At 33.2% G+C, this 26,886-nt stretch overlaps 1 pseudogene; it reads right to left on the bottom strand.

Moving 5' to 3' along the window:
• Nucleotides 1–16,062: 16,062 nt before the first annotated feature.
• On the bottom strand, nucleotides 16,063–17,328 carry LOC149555168 (uncharacterized; annotated as a pseudogene).
• Between the last annotated feature and the right edge of the window lie 9,558 nt (nucleotides 17,329–26,886).

Raw genomic sequence — 26,886 nt, 5'->3', positions numbered from 1 at the left:
GTACAGAAATGATACAAGAACATTAACTAAAGGAAAAGAAATATTGCACAGTGTATTAATGGCTGAAAGAGACACAGTAGAGAATTGCAATGGCTCAAAGGCATGAGAAATTATAATAATGTGCATGAGAACAACACTAAAGAATCAAAGAAAGATCAAGCCTTATAAAGATTACAAAATGTTTCTTTATATCTCAAGTATAACTTAGATATTTCTCATTGATTTTACTCCACAACTGTTGCCATTAAGTGCTAAGGGAAAAATTACGATGATCTAAACAAAAGATTTGATTTGGTACACTTGTAGAGGCATAAAAATCATGAAACCCTGACTGGAGCAAACCCTGAAGTGATGGAAATGATGCCAATCAATGCAGAATGGAGAAAAATTAGCAACCAGATGATTGGATAGAAAACCTTTAGACATAATTGTGCATGGGGAGAACTCTAGAGTGGTTGTTATTGATCCAAGATCAAATTTCATAATTAATTCCGCTTTTAAACCCTTTCGATGTGTCAAAACCCTGAAAAATTAGCAAGTTGACAAAGAAACTCAAATTGGCCCAATATATTTATATCTCCTTGCCACCTCATGAAGTCTTCAAGTCTTGACCACCTTATTCTATCACAACTTCGTCACCTTTTCACTTCATAAACTATTTATCCATGCAAAACTATGAACATTAGCACTTAACCACTAGTCACTACTTTGCAACTTAACTATGGCATCTTCTTCTAACTACAATGACCAAGGACAAGTTTCATTAAGGTGCTTCCCCATATTGTTTAAAGTTCATTCATTTTCATATTGTGGGAAAGTGCCCATCATTGATCTACTTTGATCTGATGGTGAGCAAAAAATTGGCCCACATTGGGGAATGATGTCATGAAGTCCACATGTTGAGACCTCACTTTCCTACATTGTCTAAACTTCCTACATCTTCAAAATGCAAAAAAGTGAGAATCGTCAATCCTTTTTTATCTGTGGTGAAGGCAGAATATAGGAACAAGCGGCCCACCCAACTGACCATGTCAGAGATTCTACTAATGAATTTCCTATTGTATGTCGGCTCAGTCCTACTCATCACCTTTTCATTTTGTGCCCCACCTTATGGAAATAGACCCACACTTTCCATATGGAACAAAGTCAATTTCCTACATCATACAATATTTTGATAATTCTCAAAATGCGAGGAAGTGCTAATCATTGATCTAAGAAGATCTGACGGAAGATAAAATATGGGCCCATAAGATATACAAGGTGCAACCAAACAATATAACATAAGGTTTTAATATAAAGTATTTTTGTGCCCCTTTTATTTGAATTTTCAAATATGTGAATGTCACGACATTTGAATTCAAATATGGCAATTTTGGCGAGAAGGCAAAAATGACCAACAAATACCTATTGGGCAGTTCAAGCATATGGATGTTGAGTTACACAAAAGGTGTTGAGTATCACAGAGATCAAGCATCAACAACATGTCGAGTATCAAAAATAATATATTTAATGTTTGTAGAGGTTGTTACAAAAGTGGTTATGTATTTTATGATGTGGATCATAGATTCCTATGTTTTGTGATTATGCAATTAGATGACGAGGCAAAATTAGGAAGGATCTAGAAAAATCTTTAAGAAAAACTTTACATAGAGAAGATCTTAAGCTAGATCAAAGATAGGAAACATAGAGATGGACGAATGGGAAGAGAGGAGTAATGTGTGAATGGTGAAGAGATGAATCTAGTAATTAGAGATTAGAGCAGAATTCGAGAAAAAGTGTTTTGTTATAGCTTAACAGGGAAAGAAACCCAATCATAGCAATGAAGGACAAAAAAATCTTTATCAAATTAGAGAGAGGATCAGTTTGGAAAGAGGAGACCCACGATCAACTTCTGGAATAAACCAAGGGTTAGGTACTAAATCAGTTTAATCAATTGAATCAAGGTAAATCTCTTGACAGAGTGGTCTAGATCTCCTAACAAGGTCCTTACTTTATTGTAAGTGTAAAATCCTTTAACAAGGTGAGACCTAATAGTCTCAAAATATTTTAATAAGGTAGAACCCTCACAAGGTAGATCATATATTATGGCCAAACATTAACCCTAATAGATTAACTTTATTACTATAGTAGTGAATATTTGTGGGTGTCACCCCCACCCTAGTTTTACCTTCACCTTGGAGGCTTTATGGGTAACCAAATATTGTGTTATGTGTTTACTTTTCATGCATGTGATAGATTGTTTACTTTTACAAGTTTTACATACATAAGACAATTAGTTATGAATTGATAAGTATTTTGGAAATTAAAAGGTGGTTGAGATCCTGATTCAACCCCCCAACCCCCACACCCTCTCTATATCTTGGTGTCCAATTGATACTTCCAACAATTGGTATTAGAGAATTAGTTCTCTTGGAGAAGCTTAATCGCTTGAGTTTAGATCTTGGAAATCGAGCCTTATAAATTGGACAAGTTTATTGACAATCAGGTGATTGAGATCCAACTCTTACTGTAGCAACTTGAGAAAGCAAGACAAGACCTAAAGAAATCACTAAAAAGAAGAAAGGAATTAGCTATCCAAGATAACAAATTTTACTATGAAGAAGTTGAGATTGAAGGATTGTTTGAACCAATCAATCAAAATGACAAAGCATCTACAAATCTACTTGAAAAGAATAAACTTCTTAATGAAGAGATCAGAGGACAAAAAAGGGAACATGAAATTCAATCAATAAGACTATGTGAAGTGACCAAATAAAAGAAGAAAGTTGAAGAAAAAATCATGGTTGAGGAAGACAAAAGGGTAATGGCAACTGGACTTGATGAAAGGATATCAGATGTACAAAAGCTCACAAACATTGAACTATACCTGATGAATCAACCAATGCTTGCAAATCAAGAATTGAATTGAAAGGATGTGGAAATAGAAATTTTCATATCACAAAAGGACATACTGAAAAATGAACTAAAAATAGAGAAAGAACTTGTGGAAAGATTCAACAAGACAAATAAAGCAATGGAATACTTTGAAGAACTTATGATGTCATCTAGCAGTGGTGATGTGTCAGGACATTCATGTACCAAGCAAGGAGAACTGTCCAAAAGTGGAGACTGGGAAATGGAAAGCCCAAAGGAAGACCAACATGCTATCATTATGGAAAAATTGGTCATACTACAAACTTTTGCAAAAGTAAAAATCATATACAAAAACCTAAACCCAAATTTGTTGGTTATTAATTTTATGACAAGAAATAAGGACATCAAATACATGGGTGTAGGTAAAGAATGAGGAATAAATCTACTGCACCTAGATTTGAAGGATATTGTTATAACTATCAAAAGTATCAACATAGAACATATGAATGCATATCACAGACAACACCCTATTGGAAAAATTGAAGGAAAAATTATGCACCTAAAAATGTATGTTCCAAATATCACAAGTTTGGACATTCAAGAAAGAATTGTAGCTTCAAGTACCACCAACATATCACATCAATAACAAAGGAAAAGGTAAAATGGACATTGAGCAAGTAGAGAAGGAGATGAATCCAACATGGAAAAAGAAAGAAGAAGATGGAAATAGTGGAGCTAATGGAGTTAAGGATACCCAATCCAATGGAGAAGGTGATTGTGTAATCTCAAACTAAACAAAAGAGGTATGTATGGGATTGTATATTTAATTGAAATATCATACATCAGTTCCTAACATAAAATGTGCCAAAGTTTATATTTGCATAAGTAAAGATGCATAAGAATATATTTGTGAAAGAACTAGTACAAAAGAATCATTTATATAGTCAGCGTCAAACATTAGTAAAATTGTCTATATTAACTGACCATTGCAATATGGACCAAGTACTTCAAAATTAAACTAGTGTATAAGCCAAGTTAGATGGAAGAGACTGAGTTGTATAATGAAGACCAAGACAACTAGCTTCCACCTACCTGAGTATAAAACATTGATGAAGACCCTGAATTGAGCAGAATGAAGTAGATATCAAAATTTGAAGACATAATTTCATACCTTGCAAACAGATTTTGACATAACAGAACAGAGAAATTTTGAAATTTGAGCAACTAACAAAGAAACTTAAAGGAAAATTAGAGAGAATATAAGAACAAGAGCTTGATCGAAGTTAAGATTTGAAAGGTTTCAAGTTATCTAGTACATAGAAGAAAGTTTGAAACCCTATAAGAAAAGAGATTAAAACATCATCAAGTATAGGAAAGAGCCAAGAGGTTAGTAAAATTCAATTGGTGAAGAGTGACGCTTGTCCTCCACCAAAGCTTCGTGCTATTCCATAAACTTCAACGAAAGGTGACTCCCAAGGTTATCATGATTCATGATATAAAAAGTTTTTATATGTGTAAGATCAAAGAAGTATGATATTATGAAATGAGAGCAACATATGAGAAGTCTTGTAGTGAAGGAATCTTAAAGGATGAGTTCAAAGTTGTTGAGAAGAGAGGGTTAACTCATGCCCTATAATTTCCAAGAAATTTGAAGATTGAATGGATTAAAATTATTTTGAGCAAAATCAATGATATGAAATTTTGGAAACAGAATGGACCTATAGAGATCACAAAGAAAATGGTTCACAAGGTTATAGGCTATCCAACCCTAGACAAGAAGAAAACCATGTGATACCTAATTTGGGAAAAAAATGAGGCAAACACTGTTGCTGAGTGGAATGGATGAGGGTTTTCCATTACAAACATTTCTAATTCATTAATTGAATTTTTAGTGAGGGTTATAACTAACAAATTTTACCAGCAAAGAAGACTAAACAGTATGCCATGGATGGTAGTAGATCAAGCAAGGAAGATAGTAATGAAAGATCATAAATATGATCTTGGGAAGCTAAAGAGACTGCAATTGGCAAAAAATCTTGCATCTATCAGAAAAGAAAAGAATTAAATGTGTAAGTTTGGATCTTTCTTTATGTGTATTTTCTTTTATGTACATAAATATTTTAATGGTATTTTTGATATTTTGTGGGAACAAAACAAACCAATGACAAGACAAATAAGTGAATACATTACTCAATAAGGAAAAAAAATTGAGAATGTCATGGATGAATATTTTGAGGAATTCAAGCAAAGAATGAAGATGAAGATGAGAATAGCTAAAGAATTGGTAACTAAGTATTACAATGATATATGTTTTCTTGTAGATATAGATAATACATTTGTACATGCAATAAAGTCGAGGAAGGCTTGGCTACAAGGTTTTGATTATCAAATTGATAGTGTTTTGGTGAATGCAAACATTATTGCATTTTTGAAGGAAGAAATATACACTGAGGTAGAAACATTTGGGAGATATGAAGAAGAAAAGGAAAGAATAACTATAAATATTAAGATATCTTCTAAAGAGAAGAAAAGGAAGAGAATGATTGAAGACCTAGAAGCAAAACTAGGTAGTTGGGGAAAAAGCAAGGAAACCTTGCAACTTACACAAGGTCTTGGAGAAGATGAAGAACACGATACCAATGATGAGGAAGAGGAAGAAGAAGGAGGAGACAAGGGTAAAGCTTTATTTGTTGTCACTCCACCTAGCAAGAAGGCTAAAAGAATAGCAAAGAAGCTAGAAGTGACACCCCTCTTTCCTCCACCACCGACCAAACCAAGGACTAGGGCAACTATAGTGAGGGTTAAGCCTACTATAAAGAAAGAAGTAGTACTAGGTTGAGTAGCTCCAAAGCAGATTAGGAGAAATCACAAGCCTCAGTGAGTCAGCCCAAGAGAAGAAGGTTGATCAAGAAATCAACAAGAGATGTTGAGGAAGCTGAGAAGGTAGAATTAGACACATTGGTCATAGTACTAAGGAGAGAAAAAATGATTAATGAGGTATGTGGTGGTGACCTCCATAGCTTTGTATAGTTGTCATGCTTTTGGTATGTAAAATATGTAACTCTAGATGATGAAGGTAGATTAAAGGTTGAAGAGTCCATTTTAGATATGATGGCTAATAATCATCTATATGTTACAAAAATTGAGAAGAAAATCTCGATAGATTTACACAACAGGTTAGACTAGAAATGGCAATAGGCCACAATGGTAGAACGGGATATAAGGGTGGATACATTGAAAAAGGTCATACCTAAGTCAATAGGTGAGAAAAAGAAAACATTTTTGGAGAAGTATAGGAACCCATTCATCCCTAAATTCATTATTTTTAAGATTTTGCAAAATAAAATTGAAGTCGTAGTACAACAAGATGAATTTCTTTGGAAAAGAATTTTTAGATTAGCCACCAAGGCAATGGACATAGACAAAAGAATTGAGATAGTAACAATCAAAGATGATCAAACTAATGGAGAAATCTCGCTTGTGTCAAGTCTGCAAGGAAACATGTCTCTAGTGCATACCGACACCCTTGATACTCTAGATGTCGATAAATTAAGGCTCACAGAGACTGTTCAAGAGAAAGAGAAAGAGGTAGATGTAAAGGACACAATTTTGTAGTGTCAAATTATGTCAACACCTCACATTGAGTTGAATAAAGAGGTGAGTAAAGTTGAGCCAAGTGCACATATTTTTGTCTCATGTATTGATACACTAACAAGACCAAGTGTTGAAACCCCCTCACCAACTCCCAAAACAATGCTAAGCAACAACATTCCTTCACCCAGTGAAGGTAAATCAATAAAAGACAGTTCACTAGATATTGAAGTTAGCCTAGATGAGGTAAATGAGATGTCACAATTAAATTTGGAAAATCTCACATTGGAGAAAACCATTTTTTAACAATAAATTTTGGTGAAGAAAAAGAAGAAATAAGAGCTTAGGAGAGAGCATCAACAAAAGAAGGTGCTACATGATGTTAAATACATTTTTGTTGAAGCTTTTGATATTCAAAATTTTGATGGGGAAGCCCTAATTATTACCCATCTTGGAAATATTGTTGAACAAATAAACATCAAAGATATTGAATCCAATGAGAAGTTAATGGATTGGTCAACGAAAAGATTTGAAAATATGGTTGTGAATAAAGTTTCTATAACAATTGTCGAGCAAAACATTCAATTGCAAGAACGTATATAGAATACAAGTAAACTTATATAGAAAGTACAACATATGTAAAATATTTTGGTAGATGTTCCAAGATTTACAAGTGACATTCAAGTATAAATTCAATAGACTTAAGATGAGATGTAAGGATCTAGCAATATTATTTCATAATCAGGAGGATTAAGTATTGAACATTACAATAAGTTATTGAATGCTCAAGACAAATTAACCTAGCTTCAGGAAGCTGACAACAACATGAGATCCAAATTGATCTCTATAAAACCATTGCTAATACCTCATTTGGAGGTCATGCAAAGGGAAATGTAATTAGTGCAGGATCATATCAAAGATCACAATATTTTAGTAGATGATAGTTTAATTGATTAGCAATACGGTTACAACTACAAAATCACATTCTGGAGACATACAAACCACTTGGGATCATGTACTTTCCATGATCACCCAAATTCATCAAACATTCATTGACAAATATGGCTTGCTTCCACCCATTCAACACCATAAAAAGTGACATAAGTGAAAAAAATAAGGGGAAATTATTGGCATGAAGAAGAGATGTTAATAAAGGAGAATTGGCAAATGAATGGGCATTAGAGTTTAGAGTTCAGAAATGTGTGTTCAAAGGGTAAACATGGTATGGCACTACAATATCATACTACTAAGAGTCATGTGTATTCATACATTTTTTATTCATTATTTATTCAGTATAAGATTGTGAATTTTTTTAAAGTTTTACATTGGACTAAGTCATAGGATTAGGGGGGAGTACTCATATCATATTATTTGTAATGTAATCATGAAAATTTATTTTTGCCACTAGTATCAAAGGGGGACATTGTTGGTATCTCTAATCATTGTTGTCTATTAGAGTCAAATACTTAGTCATATACAAGGCAAAGTCAGATGACCATTATTGTGATTGAGATACTCTACGTAGGTTGAGTCATTGATAGAATTGTACATAAACATATATGTAATGAGCTCGTTAAGAGCCAAGTAATATTTTGGTTGTCAAATATTTTAAATACAAAATGAGTTCAATACCTACTAAGAAGTTCAAGCATATGGATGCTAGGTTACACAAAAGTTGTCAAGCATAGTAGAGACCAAGCATCAACAACATGTTGTGTATCATAAATAGTAAGTATTGAGCAATGCAAAGTTTAAATTCAAGTCAGGAATGATACAAACTTTGAGGTATACCATTTTCAAGTTGACATGGAAAATCCATTTAATGTTTGTAGAGGTTGTTATAGAAGTGGTTACACTTATGACATGGATCACAGATCCCTATGTTTTTTGATTATCCAATCAGATGAAGAGGTGAAATAAGGAAGGATTTATAAAACTCTTTAGGAAACTCTTTAAATAGAGAAGATTTTAACCTAGATCAAAGATAGGAAATACTAAGATGGATGAATGTAAAGAGAGGAGTAATTTGTGAATGGTGAATAGAAGGATCTAGTAATTAGAGATTGGAGCAAAAGTCAAGGAGAAGTGTTTTGTTACAACTTAATAAGGCAAGTGACCTAGTTAGAGCAATGAAGAGTAGAAAAGATTTATTAGGTTGGAGAGAGGATTGGTTTGCAAAGAGGAGACCCACTATTAGCTTACAGAGTAAACAGAGGGTCGAGTACTGAAATAGTTTAATCAATTGAATCAGGGTAAATCTCTTAACATAGTGGTCTTAACATATCTATGTAAATCTCCTAAGAGGGTCCTTTATTTATTGTAAGTGTAAACTACTTTAACAGGGTGAGACCTAATAGCCTCAAAATCTTTTAACTGGGAAGACCCCTAACAAGGTAGATCATATATTATGGTCAAACATTAACCCCAACAAGTTAACTTTATTACTGCAGTAGTGAATATTTGCAGGTGTCATCCCCACCCCAGTTTTACAATACCTTGGAGGGCTTCTAGGTAACTAATTATTGTGTTATGTGTTTACGTTTCATGCATGTGATAGATTAGATCTACATATTATAGAAAGTTTATTTTTACATGTTTTACATACATAAGATTATTGGTTATGAATTTATAACCATCCTCGCCTACCCCCCCACCCTCCCCCCCCCCAAACCTTCCTCTCAGTATCTTGGTGTCCAGTTTATATTTCCAATGGACTCAATGATTGAAATAATTTTTCTATGTTTATACAATGTAAATTATTAATGTGATAGAGTTGTAAAAACTTTTAAATCTTGAATTGTTAAAAAATAAAAAGATTATCATAGTCATATTTAATGTCAAGATTCCTAAATAACTACCAATCTTGAGTAGTTCTCCAAGGATACTTTCATTCTCGTGCTTGGGGTAAATTTTCTTTATACTTTTGAATGGTTCCATACTACTCCTCCAATTGACCACATCTTAAAATTGTGTATTGTGGAAATCTACAATATGGATATTCAACTTTTAGTAGTTTAACTACAATCCCTCTTTGGTTGTAGTCTTATACAAGGTTATCTTTGTTCTAAACCCAACTTGTTCCTTCAAATCAAATAGTCTCAATAGCTGAAACAATGTGACTTCCATGGTTGGTGGCAAGAGGTTTTTTGAAGAAGTTAGAAGGTAGAAAAATAATTTTTAATTGATTTATGAAATTTAACTCCATAGTAATCCAACTAACTTATCTTTATATTTCACCTCTACATTGTAAGTGTAGAAATTTTTTCCTTACTTTGGGATTATTTTCACAAGCATAGATTTGACTTGGAGATGTTGAAAAGAGCTTGTTCACTCAAGGTATTGCCTTTTTTTTTGAAAATTTATGATCTTCTAGCATGCTTTTATTTATTGATCATAAATACATTCGTTTTTAACTAATCAATATGTATCTTTTTTTAAAAAATGAGAAACATTGGTTTTGAAATAACATCTTAAATTTAATATGGCCTTAAGTTGCATTATTTTGATGAATGGATTTCTCAATGTTTTTTTATGATAGTAAATATTGTTTCTTGTAGGTTGAAATGTTGATGGAAGAGGTATTATTGTACAATTTGCAAAATATGGCCCAAATATAGAAACAAATGTGATTTGATGGTCTTAAACTCTTCTACTATGCATTTATTTCTATGTGTCCATCTTACAATACCAATTTACAAGAGTTACTTTAGTTCCAAAATTGGCTTGTAATCACATTCGCATCCCAACTTTTATAACTATTTACTATAATTTTCCACTAGTTTTGTATTTGCACAAGTAATTATTAGAAATTATATGCTCTTTGAGACTTATTCTTGACACCAAAAATGATTTGTTTTCTTGTATTACACTTATGCTATTTTTGGTTGTAGATTTTTTTGTTAAGCAGTAGATTTCTTGTATATATTTTTCACCTATATAAAAAAGTTTTGGATTTGGGTAGTATAAATCTTTTTTTCTAGTTATTTCACTTTCAAAGTATCAACCCAACTTATTTGTTCAACAATTGTTTCCCTTTTCTAGAAATTATCTAAGGAGATGAATTTGAAAAAGAAAATAATAAATAACATTTAATTAAAGTTATAATTATGTGAGATATTCTTTTTTTTTAGTGATATTTAATATGTTTGGTTAAAGTCAAATATATGTTAGTACAATGTATAATTTAACTACTTTTTGTGATAACTAAGATATGCACAAGTGTAAATAGAAGAGTGCATCTTTAAATTCCCTATAATAAAATTCAAAACAAAGTACCAACTATTAAGTACTACTATGAAAAATGGTTGTCGTTTTAACATAAAGAAATGGATTGTAAACAATATAACTGTATACAATGTGAGCACAAATAGCAATAATTAAGAGATTTAAGTTATAACTAGTTTTCCCACCAAATAATTGTGTTCATAAGGATAGTTTTTCTTATTTAGAGCATGCAACTGGTAGGGATTGAGATTCAACTTTCCTTGGTTTGAGTCCCATTGCTAGTTAGGGTATCATGTTTATATCAAAATTTTGAGTTTCATTTCCTAATTCTAAAATCATTTCAATCTTTGGATGGTTTGATTTACTTCTAAACTTCATTGCCTCTTCTATTATAATGTTTGGGCCAGTGATGAAATCTAGATTTGACTCAATGCTAGGTCAAGATTCTTGTTGCCATTGAGTTCAAAATATAAATGTTGTTAGATTTGAATCATGAATTGGTCTTAAAAAATACATTTTCAATGTGACTAAGATAACTATGTAAATGATGTGACTTACGTGTTAGATAGGTAAACTAATTATCTACAAAATGTCGATACAAAGCATCAACGACCTAACCACCAGTTTGACCATGCTTTTCATATGCACTAATTCAGTTATTCTTCATTAATGCAACAACAAAATTTGGTTTGTGGCTTATGTAGAATTTAATGTATAATCTTTTATAAATTGAATGGTAAAAGCCTTTTTTCACCTAACCCATTTTTGGGTTTCTCATCTCCATGGTTTTCTTCTCTGTGTTGCATTTATTTAACGTGGTATCAAACCCATGAGTGAGTTCTATTGAAATCTATTTTACACACTGAGATGAGGGAGAAGTAAAGAATTCAAGAAGTGTTGTTAGGTTTCATGAAGGAAATGAGATTAAACTAAAAATTAGAGAATACTATGCAAGTTGTTTGAGCCAAAAGTGAGAAGTGGTGCGAGCTCAAGGTTGAGATTATTGTGTGCAATTGTAGGAGAGTTATGATGAGATTTTGCATAATCTAATATGATGATATGTTGTGGATTTAGTTTGAGGAAAGTGATCAATTATGGATTGGGTTCCATCCAAGTATGAAGTTTTTAGCATAGAAAGGAGTGTTGATTTGGAGTATTGGCTTTCATTGATCATTAATAGTGTGTTGAGAACCTCTGTGCAAGCAAGAGTGTTAGACTTTGCATGCAAACTTCTTGTGAGTGTTTGATTGAGTTGTTGTAAAAAATTATTATGAAAGTATTTGAATGATGGTTTTTTGATGGTGCAACATGGACTAAAAAATGTGTTTTGCAAGAAGAAAAATAAATAGATTGAAAACTCGGTATGGAGATAAGAAAAGTCATAAAAAGAAGGAAGCTAAAGTTGAAGGTGAAAGCTTATTTTGCTTCTATTATAAGTGTTTAATTATGTGCTTGTGTTTGAAGTATGTGTGTCTAATTGTATAGAATAATTATTGGAATTAGTTGTGGTTGCATTAAGTGAAAATAATTTGGATTGGTGGTGTGTTGGTTGTCATGGTGCAATGAAGTCTACCTTAGATGTGTACTTTGGTTTGGGTTAAAAGTAGTTGTTTGAACATGACAATTTATTTGTTTAATTGTGAAGGCTATGATTTTGTCAAGGTGTGGTCATGTAATAGAAGATTATTGGATTCAAATCTCCCAACAACATAATGAAGATTGATTTAAAGATGTTTGTTGGGATATGTGAGTGTATGGGGTGCATTGTCAGTTCTACCTAACACCTCAAAGGTTTTTGTTTGACATATTGATGAGACACATATCTAAAAATGGTTCTTATAGAACTATAGAGTACAGTGGTTGGGTACCCATGCATCTTAGTAGATAAATTCCTTTTATATGGACTCAATAGTGCTTTGATGCAAGTATAGAAGGAGAAAATCCCAAAGTGATGATGGTCTCCCCATAGTGATGGTTTGTGCATAATATGTGCTTGGCTAGTGGTATCTTAAACCACTTGAGTGAAATGTTAATAGTATTTTGAAAACATTTATGAGTGAGGTTTTTGGTGACCTAAAACTATTTTAGTATGAAGTTCGTGGTGATCTTGAAATTGCTTTTGTGGTATTTCTAGAGTTTATGAAAATGAGGAAAACTCCACTAAAATATCCACCCATATCTCTACCAAACTTAATGATGATAGTTATGACTCTCCTAAAAACATTGATAAAACAAATATTATGGCCTTCCCTATTCAAGACAAAGGCAAACAAGTTCTAGAGGATGTTTCTACATGGGCAGTGACCACAAATTTTTGGTGTCTTTGATGGATGTGCATCCAATGAGGAGGTGATATCCAAACTCAAGCCCCAAATAGAGAATATGGATGTGAGGTACACTAGACTAACCACTTATGCCCTTAGGGTGATGCACTCCATGACCACTAGTTTCAGCCTTTTGCAAGAAAAGAAAGACAAGAAGGAGGGCTCTGATAGATAAGCTACTAAGGAGTTATTTTCCTTCCTTGTCGAGGATTGGACCCAATTACTATTGTTGATGCCCAATGAAGGCAATAATTTGTTTTAATGTTTTTTATTTTGTTCAAGTTGTCTTATTGTTGAGGCTCTCTAGCATTCCCATTTACATTTTTGAATATCGACCTTGCATGACATAAGACTTTCTTTATTTTTTTTGGCACATTTTCATTAAGAGACATAATGGCTTAGTCTTTGGTATATATAGGAATTTGGTTTAAAAAAACATTCTTATAGTGAATATTCTAGTTTCTATTAGTAGAAATACAATGATGGTTATTTGGTTTTTAAGGGAGGAGATTTTGAAATTATGGGAAGGGATAGGATAACAATTTGTTGTAAAAAAATTGTTTTCAATTGTTGTTGATGTGTTGTATCTAATGGTTGTTATTCTTGGGTCAACCCCTTTGTTTTGGAAAATTTTGATTTAAAAAACATCATAAGCACCCAATACATAATAGTTCTAGAAATTTTCCTAAAGTGATTATGTTGGATTTTTTGTTCTGAATAAAGTAGATCCCTATCTATTAATCCTAATGATTCACGAAACCATGGCATCCATTTGTTAGTTACTAAAAACTAATAAATTGAGGCATTTTAAAATCATGGTTGAGTACAATAAAGATTCAATCTTGTATGTTCTATTGCCAAAACAAAACAAAAAATGTTATTTATATACAATGATTATTATTTTTTATATAATGATAATTAATTATTATAATTCTTAAATTTGATAAGATGCTCCACATCCTTATAAAGGATGAGTATTGAGAAAATAAATAAAAGTGTCTTTTGTAGCCCAAATTACAAACCAAAATATCTATTAATAGTGTCATTGATTTAATCACCACATATACAACTATATAGCATATAGTTACAATCTTCCTAGGATGTGTTTTGTTGATATAATGTAATTTTAATCTAGTTCCAAAAGTTTTAGTAACAAGGTATGGCAGTTTTTTTAGTATATCCTTGCTACACCCAACATCAATAATTTTGCAAGATACAACAAGAAAAAATAAATGCTTCTCAATGGTGTTTTTGTGCATTGAGAAGGTATTTGTAAGAACCATTGGAGGATGGGGAGAAGAGCCTTGTGATAGCCTTTGCAAGCCATCCTAACCTCAAGTTGGAAGTTACCTATTTTCAAGGCATCCCAAGAATGTTTCATCATAAAAGCATGTTACTCAAACAAGGATAGTGCTTATCACTACAACACACCAATAAAGTTGTTGGACATGCTTTTAGATTTAGTGGCTCAACTAGAAGATGAATAGTTAGTGGTATTTTGTTAGTTTACTACTTTGAAAAGATACATTAGTTTGCTAAAATATTGATGTAGATGGATGTTTACTACTTTCTTAAAGTTTAGATCACTTAGAGACGTGACTTTTTATAATGATGGGTACTTGTGACAAACATAAATATTGTTTATGAGTATATTGGACCATCAATATGTAGGTACAAAAGTGACAAATGAAATTTTATATTTGATAATATCCTTTAGTTGGTTGTTTAAATTATCTATGCAATATGGCTTTGTTGGTGATTCGTAATCTTTAGATATTCTTGATAAATATGTTTAGGTATCGACTTTCAATGGAGTGCAAGTAAGGAACCTAAGGCACCTTGTAGAAATGGTACAAAGTTGTCAGGTTGAATCTCTATTATTTTCTTTTGACTATCAATAGATGGTATACTTTGTTCTATGGTTTAGCACTAGAATGCTAAGACAACAACACTAGATACCTTGTCCCATGCATGACATTTGAAATTACAAAATAGTTTCTAGAGATGAATATTCTTGCACTCCCTAATTAACCTTTTATATTAGGTTATGTAGGTAACATATATCAAAGTAGTTTTCATTATCTTTCGCACTTATTTATAGAATGATAGAGTCTTCTTACTTGCATGAACATTTCAAATCACACTTTTTGATCCATAATTTGGATGAGAGAGCTAGAGGAGAAAAAAATACAGCCATTTTAAGAACAACTATGGATTGTGAAAAATTGCTAAGTTTGACTATTGTAATATTTTCTTTTCATTTTGATCATGAATAAAGTTATAGATTTTAGTCATTAGCAATACTCAATAGTTAGATTCAAATTATTTATGTTGAAAGCTTGAATTGCTATAAAGAATAAATCATTACACAAATAAATTTCATCTATGCTTTATTAATTTACTCAAAATTTGAGCAAGAGGGTTCTAAAAGGATTTTGATTGTACCATAGATATGCAACAAGTGTATGATAGTCAAAGTTTTATTTATCATGAAAAGGTTTTTCTTAAACTTGTCTTCTTTAACTATTCATCGCTAAAAGAGAGATCAACAACATTGAAGAAAGTATAAACATTTTGTATTATCATAACCATTCTATCATTAACAATCTCAAACAAAGAATATAGTTTTCCCCACAATTGAAAGGAAACAAATCATCAAAATATAACCAAGATCTTGTTTTTTGTTGTTCTTTTTACTGCATGCCACCATTCTTAGGTTTATCATAGAAGTTTATTGGGTGGGTTCTTTGTGAATATTGGTATATGACATTTTTCTTTGTGAATGCTATTGTTCTTTAGGTCTTATACATGGCCATTGCATCTCCTTCTAAATTAGATAAATTGTATGTTCAAAGACACTATAATATAAGACAACTATTTTATTACTCAAAATATTCTCTCTCCTTTTAATATTGTATACATTTATATATTTTTATCAGCCTAACCATTAAACTTCATAGGAGTGCAATTGCTATTTAGTATTAAACATGGAATGACAATGACAATGTAAGGAATGAAAAATGTTGTGTTAAATTTAAAGCAAAATAATATTTCAACCAAATTACAAGATTCAGAATATGAAAGGAAAAAGTGCTTTCCTTTGCTTGGCAAAGTTATCCATCTTGTGCAAATACCATTGTCTCATGGCAAGGCTTCTACCTGCCAAGTACAACACTGTCCAACACAGAAACCCAGAAATCAATAATCTCAAATAGATAATGTGGGCAGACCACCAAATCAAACAAACCTCCATTGGGAATTACATACCCTCTTTTTCCATCCTTTCTGAGCCTTGACAAGAGATAATGGTGATAAAAGTTTCCCCCAATTCCAATTTCAAGTTGCAAGCCCTCTGACATCTGCTGGGCATAAAAAAGATTAACAGTTTGAAAGAAATGTGTAACTGAAATCAATAAAGCAGCCCGCAAAATCCATGATATTACATATACATTGATTTTTAGCACATGGTAGAAGCAGAATTATATGTTAAAACAAAACCCAAAATTTAGAAAAACTGAATTTTAAGCACAAAACCAATATTTCTATTGCCATAGAACTCTCAATATTTAGGATTTTTTAGGGAAGATGACGAGTTTGAAGCAGCCCATTTCCAGTGAGGTACAGTCCATGATGATATTAATGTCTATCTATATTTCTATAAGGACGCCCACACAAAATACACCTTTGACCAAAATTAAGAAAATTGTAAAATAGATATATTTTCAAATTTCTAGCATTTTTTCTTTACCATTTCCAATTTTGTAAACAAAAATAATAATAAAATTGTAAAACAAATACTAAATTTTTTTGAGATTGAAAAACAAGAAATATTTGAGTTTTGATACATTCTCTTGGAAGATAACTGGTGTCTTTCTGTTAATGCTATTAGATTTCTAAGATCCATGCAATACAGTTATGTTCTTCTTATTTAAATTATGTATAGTTTTTGTTATAAGGTTTGGAATACACTCTATAATACATCATCAGAATATACAAGAGAACATAATTTATATATATATATATATATATGAAAAAACTATATGCAAGGGTGAGCAGATGTGGGCCTGCTGATCCAATGTTTTCCAGTTTGGAAATCAAAAACAGCGATGAAGCTACCGAGGATGGACCATAGCAAATAAGCATGCCATTTCTACTGGATATCTTTTTTAGCTTCTTTTACTTCTCTTGTCTGAGAAAATTTGGAGTATGTCAGATTGGTACCTCTAACCTCGGAGATTGCAACATTAAATGCGGCAATAAGAGTAATGATTCCAGTAGCTTTGAGATATAGAGATGGAGGGCTCTGGAAGAAGATTTGTTGCAGCACATGCGCCATGGCTTTGAATGAGATTTGGGTTACTTCACAGGGGTACTGTTTGTCAATGTAAGTAGTTTGTCAAATTTGGATAGAACACATGGTATAAACTTTTGAAGAGGTTAAGTCACTTGTACACATTGAAGTTTTGGTTAGTACATCATTTATATGGTAATTGTTTTTTATTCTATTGGGTCATTTTATTGGAAATTAATGTTCTAAAAATTAATTAGAGAGTTAGAAAATGAATCAAACTAGATTGTACATGTGTTTGATTTAGTTGTCAATAATAGAAGTTGGTTGTCAATCACAATTAGTTTCTTGTCAATTGTTTTACGGTGTTGTCATTTGTATTAGCATAATTATAGGATCCTAATGAAGTCATGTGACTAAATATTTGTAATTACTATTATCAATTATTAATAAAAAGCTTCATGTTTAGTCTCTTTGTTTTTTAATCTTTTGTTCTATTTTTCAAGGACACTTGTGCGCCACTATTCATGATTTATGAACCACTATTGGAGATTTGTGAAACACTAGACATTTTCTGAACCACTAGGTGATTGAATGAAAAATTATTGGTACGATGGGATCAAGTATCATGAACAATTTTTGGGGCCCTTTCATTCATAATGTCTTTTATAGAGTGCCTATTATTGCCGAGAACTTGTGACATTAGCTTTAAGCAATTAAGTTGCATACAAGAACAACAAGAAATAGAAATTATGATCTTTTTTTATGTTTTTTGGCACCTAACTAAGGCAAAGTTGGCTAAACCCACTAGTAGGTATCTTCCCCTAATAACAATAAAAATGCCAAATTTCAATGATATGGAGATTTAATGTGGTTCATTCAATAAGGATTATATTTGTAGAGAAATATTTTTGTCTTTGTTTTTTATTAAAGAAAACAAGTTTTGAAGGATGTATGAAACCCTATACGGATCAAATAATTTTCAATGAAGCCCAAACAAAAAATACAACATTCCTAAGGTGAAACAGGTCACCCACCAAAAACAACGTGCACAGGGTGGCCTCACAAATAACACATGGACTACTACCACCTAAATAGGTTTTGAACAGGATCCTAAAACCCTATGGTTGCAAAAGAAGACAATTAGTCCTTAACCATGTCAAACCACAAAGAAACAACATGATAATAGGGTTAGGAGAACCAAACAAAAAGGGACAACCTCAAAAAGAACAAGCGAGCAATAGGTTAAGAAAATCAAGCCTCAAGATTTACATTTCGGTCCCATCTTTTGAGAACATAAAGACATATCAAACGATGGAATGGAGGGCTTGACCTTTTTTCCTTTTACTATTTTCCATCCATCCTCCACCATCCCAGTAGCCTTCTACCATGCAAAGTCATCCACTCCATAACCAGTGCCCAAAACCCTCATAGCAGGAGAAGAAATACCACCACCACACGAAATCTAGACCACACTACTAGGATGGACAACAGCTCCATCCTGAGACAAAGCCATAAGAGGGGCAACATTTGAATCAATAGTTGATGCCTCCGAAGGAGTGACATCTGTGGTGGTCACCGCCATAGGGGTAACATTTAAATCATTAGCAACAACAACAGAATCCACCACCAAAGAGTCCTAAGAAGAATCAACCAACCCAACCCCAATAGAGGAAGCTTTCTAATCCATGTAGTGATCACTTGAAACCCCCATCCACCAAGAAGGTGATTTCTTTGATCTACCCTTTCAGCGGGGCAGTGCGCAGCGAGGTGGCCGATCTTATGGAATTTCCTACATCTAAATGGAATACCCTCATGATCAAGAAGTTGAATCCAAGAGCCATTAGGAGAGGCCAACTTAATCATTTATGGGAGCCCCTTGGAGATGTTTATCCCCACTGGAATGCGAGCATACATCATTGGAAACACATTGGATGATGTGGTATCAATTAGCAAAAAATCTTCGAGCGCTTCCCCCACAGCCTCTAGGATAGAATCTAGCCATAAGTGAAAGGGAAGAATAGGAGACCTTACCCACAAAGGAATCTTATCAAAGGATTAAATCGACATATCAAAATCTACATACCAAGGTTTGGCCATCAAGGGGAACCTCTCCTCCCAAGAGAAACCACGGCACAAGATGACATTTCTATCTTTAGTAGTAGCAAATTTCACAATGAAAAAGCCCCTTGCCACAAGGCAAATTTGGACTAAATTCGAAATGATAGGCTCCAAATATGTGGAAATCCAAGCATGCACATCCAACAAAGAGGGCCAAAAACCCTTAAAACGAAAAAAATAGCAGCTATAGAGGAGAAGTCCACCACATAAGTGGAAATCTCATCAACAATACCATACTCTAGATTGATCATAATCAGGTTACTTATAGCAATAGGCACAGTAGTATGGGGCCTCGAATGCATATCCTGACTACCAAGACCAACCTCATAGGCAGCCACATCAGCGTAAGAAATGGTTAATCTACCCACAACACTAGGGGGATGGAGAGCCACCCCAATAGAAACCATAGGAGAAGCCCCAACTTGAACCATAGTAGAGAGACCGCCCCTCGCCATGGGCAAAGGACGAAACCCTACCCCAATGGCCACCTAAGAAAGGGTGGGAGAAGACTGGCAAACACACTCAACAAGGGCATCTCCGTCAAAGGAAGAAGTGGGAGTGGACAAAGTAGGAACAGACGCGGGAGGCATCATGAGAAAGTTTTTATATTTTTATTTTTGTTATTTAGCAAAAAAGAATCAAATTTTGTACATTATATCACTTATCAAATATTTTGGACTATCACATCCCACAATCACTTATTTATGGAACTCTTTTTCAAAATTTACAAAGTTGGGTTTACGTGCCAAACCAATCTCACGATCTTTATATTTTAAGCCAATAACAGGATTGCTCATCATATACCATTAATATAATATTAAGAGATTGAAATGGCTTCATGCACCAAAAAAAAAAAATTGGAATTACATGGACTAAGAAAGTGATGAATATTGTTATTGTGTTTGAACATTTGTTTGTAAGAATGAACTAGAACCTAATATGACTAATTGAGTTGACTAAGACAACCTAAATAATACAATATTTGGCTTACATGATTATGATCTAAAGAAATGATAGGTATATATTAAAAATGAATAAATGTGGGTTTCATTATATTTTCACACAAGAGGTATTGATTGGGGGAGGCATAATCTTGAGGAGATTCATTACAACTATGTTGCTGAATCATTGGATCTTATGACCACCCTTAAACATCACACATTAAGGAAAAATTAAGCTCACAAAAAGTAAGTCAACCTTGATTTTTTAACACTCTTAGCCTAGGAGTCAAGTCTTAGTGTGATGTTCAAGTCATTTGTGACCTTACTAGATTAATTTCACCCTACTTCTTGATGTCCTAAAGCATTAACCCATATACCAATAACACGGGGTAGGGTTTGACATGGAATTTTATGAGAAATAATCAATTAAATATGTGCATGTTAACATTCAAGAATGACTCCTAGTTTTCATTAGATTTGTGCTCAATATAAGTGTTAAATAAGGAAACATGTTACCATTAGGCATATTTTTATTTATTAAAATGCTAACACATCATCTCATGTAAGTTACTCCCTATGGTTAGCTTGTCCACTTTTCTCAAAAGGTCTTGGTGAGGGTAATTTTTCTACTTCAACCTTTTGCAAGTTGACAATTACAAAGTCATTTTTGCAGGAGTTGGCTATGCTAGAAACAAAAGGCATGTGACAAGGCTTATAAAATTTTTAATTTTAATTTAATTATTAAGTTTAAATTAAAAGTCTTGTCATACACCCAGTCTTGACAATTTAACAAAAGGCATACACATTATCAGGGCAACATACTCCAAGCCACCAATTCTATGAGAGCTAAGTATGAGCTATTTCAGGTTACATTGTTAAATAAAAAGTAAATGGTTGGTATAAGTTGGAAAGGGATTAGAGTGACTTTCTATTTTTTTGTTCATGTCTTTTGGGTGTCTTCACATAGTTTATATGTATTTCTAGCCTTTTGCCTTTGAAAAGTCCTTGCACACTTTGAATATATCATACTAGTTACTATGAGTCTATGGTTTGTCATTTTGGAAAGCTCTTTAAACGTATACAAAGTACAATTTTCTATTGCATGTTGCACACTAATTTGAATGGGTTGTAGTAGTTTTATTAGTAGATGCTTACAACTTTCTATCACTTGTGGTATAGTACATAGATTTGTGGTAATTTATGTAATTGTTTTTTCCACATTAATCACGTGTGGTATAGTACATAGATTTGTGGTAATTTATGTAATTGTTTGTTCCACATTACTAGGGTTATTTATTATGATACAAAATTGATAATTCTTGTGTATGATTTTTTTAATAATAATTAATGTAACTTGATTATATTTTCAAAAAGATAAAGCTTTCTCTATAATAGGAAGACTTTCATCTTTCTCTAAACTATAGCCCTAGGTGGATTACATTAGTTTCTGAATTTATGCTAATGGAAAATGGTATTAACCATTTGATTCAATTCAATATCTATCTTCTTACATTGTTCATTTTATTTTCTTGTATCTACATGAGCCACCCTATTTTCTTTGTCTTTCACATTCCTAGATTGATTGATAATGTACAACTATCAGTTATATCCTTGCACCTATTCTTAGTAATTTGTTCTCCAGAAATATACAGAGGGATAGCAGTAATGACCATTACATATGTATACAATGCATTTAAGCATTCATAAATCAAAAGAATGAAGTATGATCATACAAATAGTATAAGAAAATTATATAGATAATGATCATATAAATAATATAAGAGAAGTGTGTGTGTAATGAAAATTTAACTCTAAAAATTACATCTCTCTCTCTCTCTCTCTCTCTCTCTCTCTCTCTCTCTCTCTCTCTCTCTCTCTCTCTCACACACACACACACACACACACAACCTTCTCTCTATCTCTAACCCGTAATCCCTGGTCTTCTTCCTCTCCAACTTAAATAACCTCATCTCTCCAAACCTTAGCGTCCTCTCTCTTCCTCTCTCTAACTCCTAAACCCTATCTCTCTAAATCCTAAGCATCTCTCTAACCCATTAATCCCTAAACCTCTCTCTCTCTCTCTCTCTCTCTCTCTCTCTCACACACACACACACACACACACACACACACACACACACAAACCTTCTCTCTATCTCTAACCCCATCATCTCTAAACTTCTCTCTCTCTAACTTAAATAACCTCATCTCTCTTAAACTTAACCTCCTGTCTCTTTGTCTCTCTAACTCCTAAACCCCATCTCTTTAAACCCTAAACCTCTCTCTAACCCCACAATCCCTAAGCTTCTCTCTCTCTCTCTCTCTCTCTCTCTCTCTCTCTCTCTCTCTCTCTCTCTCTCTCTCTCTCACACACACACACACACACACACACACACACACACACACACACACACATACACATAACTTCATCTCTCAAAACCCTAACTTCCTCTCTCTCTCTCTCTCTCTCTAACTTTTAACCATCTCTCTCTCTCATTATCCCTAAAATTCTCTCTCTTTCTCATGTACATAACCTCATCTCTCTCTCTCTCTCTCTCTCTCTCTCTCTCTCTCTCTCTCTCTCTCTCTCTCTCTCTCTCTCACATAACCTCATCTCTCCCAACCCTAACCTCCTATCTCTCTCTCTATAACATATAGTTCCTCTCTCTAACTCCTAAACCCCATCTCTCTAAACCCTAAACCTCTCTCTAATCTCTTAACCTCTCTCTAACCTTGTATCTCTAATCATGATTAGATTTTCAAGTATGACTAGGCTGATTTTTATTTATTGTTATCTAAATTTTATTTGTACCTATTACTGAAATCAAAATGTAATGTAGTTAACATTTCTTTATAATATGTTGTATAGTAAGTTTCTTTAGCAAGATTCATTTAGTGTGTTTTGATTAAATTAGTTTTTAAATAATGTGTATATGTATATATATGTGCATGTGCAGATCTCTATTGTCACCTATCTTTTTTTCTTTGTTTATATATTTCATCATTGTAGCATTTGGCGGTAGTGATTTTGGAGAGGTCAGTGTACATGGTTGTCCCCCTAGTGGATCATTATGTAGATCCACTAATAGTACCTAGGATAGGCAGATAATTTTCATTGAGACTCTTCAATGCTTATCGAACACACTTGATGCTATTGATCAGAGCTTACAGGCTTCATCTACCCTACAACATAGGAATAAGATGATTGTGATTAGAGATAAGTTGATCAATATGATGTACACTATCTAGGGTTTTAACCCTTATGATAGTCTAAGTTTGGACACATTTTATAACGCTCTATCCCACAATGTCAGTGGTGGAGAGAGGTGGAGAGAGGTAGATGAGATGGTGTTAGTAGAGAGTGTGAAGAGAACATTCTTGTTGACCTTATGGCAAAGACATATTGTCAATTAGTGCTAAAACACTTACTCATTATGAGAAGATAGAAGTGACTGAGCTACCAAACATAAGTGTGTTAATTGTGCTCATATGAACCAACTTAATAGTGTCAATTGAGTTGATAGTATCTACCAAGCTCTAGTATAAACCGAGCCAATCTACCATTCTTATTTTAGAATAAGAACTGAGCAGGCAAAGAAGTGTGAATCGAGCCAAATGATTTTATCGAGTGATCTATATGAATCGAGCATCTAGTATCAACTGAGTGCCAAAGTTAGCCAAGTTAATAGTGCTTCCCAAGCGTTTGTAGTATCACCCGAGTCTCAGCACTAAGCCAACTTGGTAATTATTTTTTAAACTATTCAAGAGCTATTATAGCCAACTTGTTAATGGAATTATTTTGGATGGATATAAATATAAGTTACTTTGTTTGTCAAAAGAAGAAGTGTGAATTGAAGAACATTGCATAGAAGCAAATATGAAAAAATTGAGTAAATAGAAGGCTACAAGTAGTATACAAGAAAGGCAGAGTCTCCTCTATCAAAATCACATGATCAGTTTTCATCAAATGTTCTTATTCAAAAAATTAAGTTACACAACAAAGATCAATTCACTAATTCATCCTAATAGGTGCATCAGTCAAATCCTTTAACAAGGTTGTACCTAACAGTCCTTTGCAAAAACTCTCAACATAATAAATCATTAATTGTATTGTATAAATCCTTTCACAAGGTGGACCTAACAGTCCTTCTTACTCTTAACCAAGTAGATCACCAAAAGTGATCAACTGTAAGCCCTAACAGGCCAACTTTATTACTGTAGTATGTGAAGCATTGTAGGTGTCATCCCCACCTTAGTTTTACCTTCTACTTGGAGGGTTTCTAGGTTACCAATTTTTCTATTAAAGTGTTATGGTGTTTTTACTTTACTGCTTTATGTTCTATGCATACAAGTAGATTAGATAATATAATAAAGTGGATTAAGAGAAAGAAGTTTTAAGTGGTTCCTAATTCAGCCCCCCTCTCAGTCACTTGATCAGCATTACATTTCCAACAATTGGTATTAGAGAAAGGTTCTCTTATCATAAGTTTAGTAGCTTGAGAGCAAAGATATATACAAAGAAGAAAGAATTGAAGATATTTGCAAAGAAATAAGTTTAGATGAAGTAGATGTAGCTATAGAAGATCTACTTGGGAGGGACCTCATTCTGCAAGAAGTTAGAAAATTGAAAAGAGAACAAGAGATTCATTCAGTTAGGATATGTGAAGTTATGGGACAAAAGAACAAAGTTGGAAGTGATAAAGATATGGTAGATGAAGATAAAATATTACTCAACACCATACTAGAAGAAAAGGACAATGAAATCCACCAACTTTACTAAATCAGGCAGATATGATAAATCAATTAAACAGTGCAAATCAAGAAGTTGTTGATCTAAGGACAAAAAATGATAGACTCATAAATGATCTTAGAGTAGAAAAAGAAACCAATGAAAGAATGATGAGATCACATGAAAGAATGGATCAATTGGTTGATCTATCTTAGAAAAGACACAAAGGGAAAGTAGCATTGGGCTACACTGAACAAGGAGAATCATCACAGCAAGAAGCTCAAAACAACAAAAGACCTACATGTAATCATTGTGGAAAGTTAGGGCATACATCAAACAAATGTTGGAGCAATGCAAAGTCAAAGTTAAATGGTAAATGGTATACTTGTAACAAGCATGGACATAGAGCAAGTGAATGCACAAAGAAGATTAAGTTTGAAGGAAAATACTTCACATGTAACAAACAAGGTCATAAATCTTCAAAGTGTAGAGCCGAGAAATTAAAACCTACTAAACAACTTGCTAAAGCTATCTTTGGTTGGGATTACAACACATGGTACATATGTTATTTATGTGGTGAATATGGACACATTGGAGCTAACTATATGAGGACTCAGTTCATAAAAAGGAATCCTACCAAAAGATGCTATGTATGCAAAGAACTTGATCATCTAGCAAAGAACTATATGAACCAAGCTATAGTTGAAGATGAAAAGAAAACAAAAGATGATAAAATCAAGACTCAAATGAAGCAACAATGGGTGAGGAAATATCTAGAGAGCTCAGACCAAAACAATGAAGTTATTGACACCCAAGGTAATGAGTGGGGTGATCCGATCATCTCTATATAAGCATACAAGAAGACCACTAGAGTTGTGAACAAAATCATATTCTACATCAGTTCCAATCTTTTGAGATAGGTTCCAAACCTCTACGAGCTAAGTTAAAGATTCTAAGAAATTCTAGGGCCGCGGGATCTCAAACTTAGCCAATTTTTAGGAGTCAACTTTTGTCTTTCAGCATGGTGTTCAATAGTTGAGTTGTGCTTCCTTTGCATCTTGATGTATGTGGGATCATGGTTGGCCTCTTCTATTTTCTAGTTAATGTTTTGGTCTGTGGTGATGCTTGGAGATCTTTGGTTTTTGGTTGTAAGTTAGTCTTCGATGGCAATCTTCGTAGTCCATGTATGATGGTTGTCTTGTGTTTTCATACTTGTTTTAAAAAAAAAATCATTTGGCTTTATCTATCCTTGTTCGAAGGATTTTCAAGCGAGGCATTACATCTATAATAGATGCACTAGGACAAATGAAAGAATCATGTCAAGTCTTGGTTATAATTGAGTTGTTGGTCTTTACCTAGTTACACTTAAAGTTTAACCGAGCAAGGTCAGACTCAACCAAGTCATTGACTCAACTGAGTGCAGTCACCTAGTCTTAACCGAGCTTCATGGTGCAATCGAGTTTGAAGACTTAACCAAGCATTCTTCACCTACATAAGTACAAAACATTAATGAGGCCCTCAAAATTGAAAATCTAATAAAAGAAGAAATCAAAGGTTTATTTCTTTACCATGAATTTAGAGATCTAAAATAGTATAGCATTTTTCGAGCCCCCGAGCGATTTAGAGAAAATTTGTTGTCGAAGAAAAGTTGCAAGAGAAGTTATCATCTAAAGTTATTCATCAACCAAGTGATATGGAAGCTTCATCCAACACAAAGGTCTATAAGGATTCTGAGATGTTGGTCAAAAATGTAATGCAAAGCACCCAAGTTCAAACTATATCTCGCAATTGCTAAAGAGAAGGATCCACAAGGAACAC

The sequence above is a fragment of the Cupressus sempervirens genome, chromosome 5, assembly GCF_028749045.1.
Source record: "Cupressus sempervirens isolate cs-2001-9-10 chromosome 5, ASM2874904v1, whole genome shotgun sequence".
NCBI classification, from domain to species: domain Eukaryota; kingdom Viridiplantae; phylum Streptophyta; class Pinopsida; order Cupressales; family Cupressaceae; genus Cupressus; species Cupressus sempervirens.
This window is presented reverse-complemented; position numbering and strand designations above follow the sequence as displayed.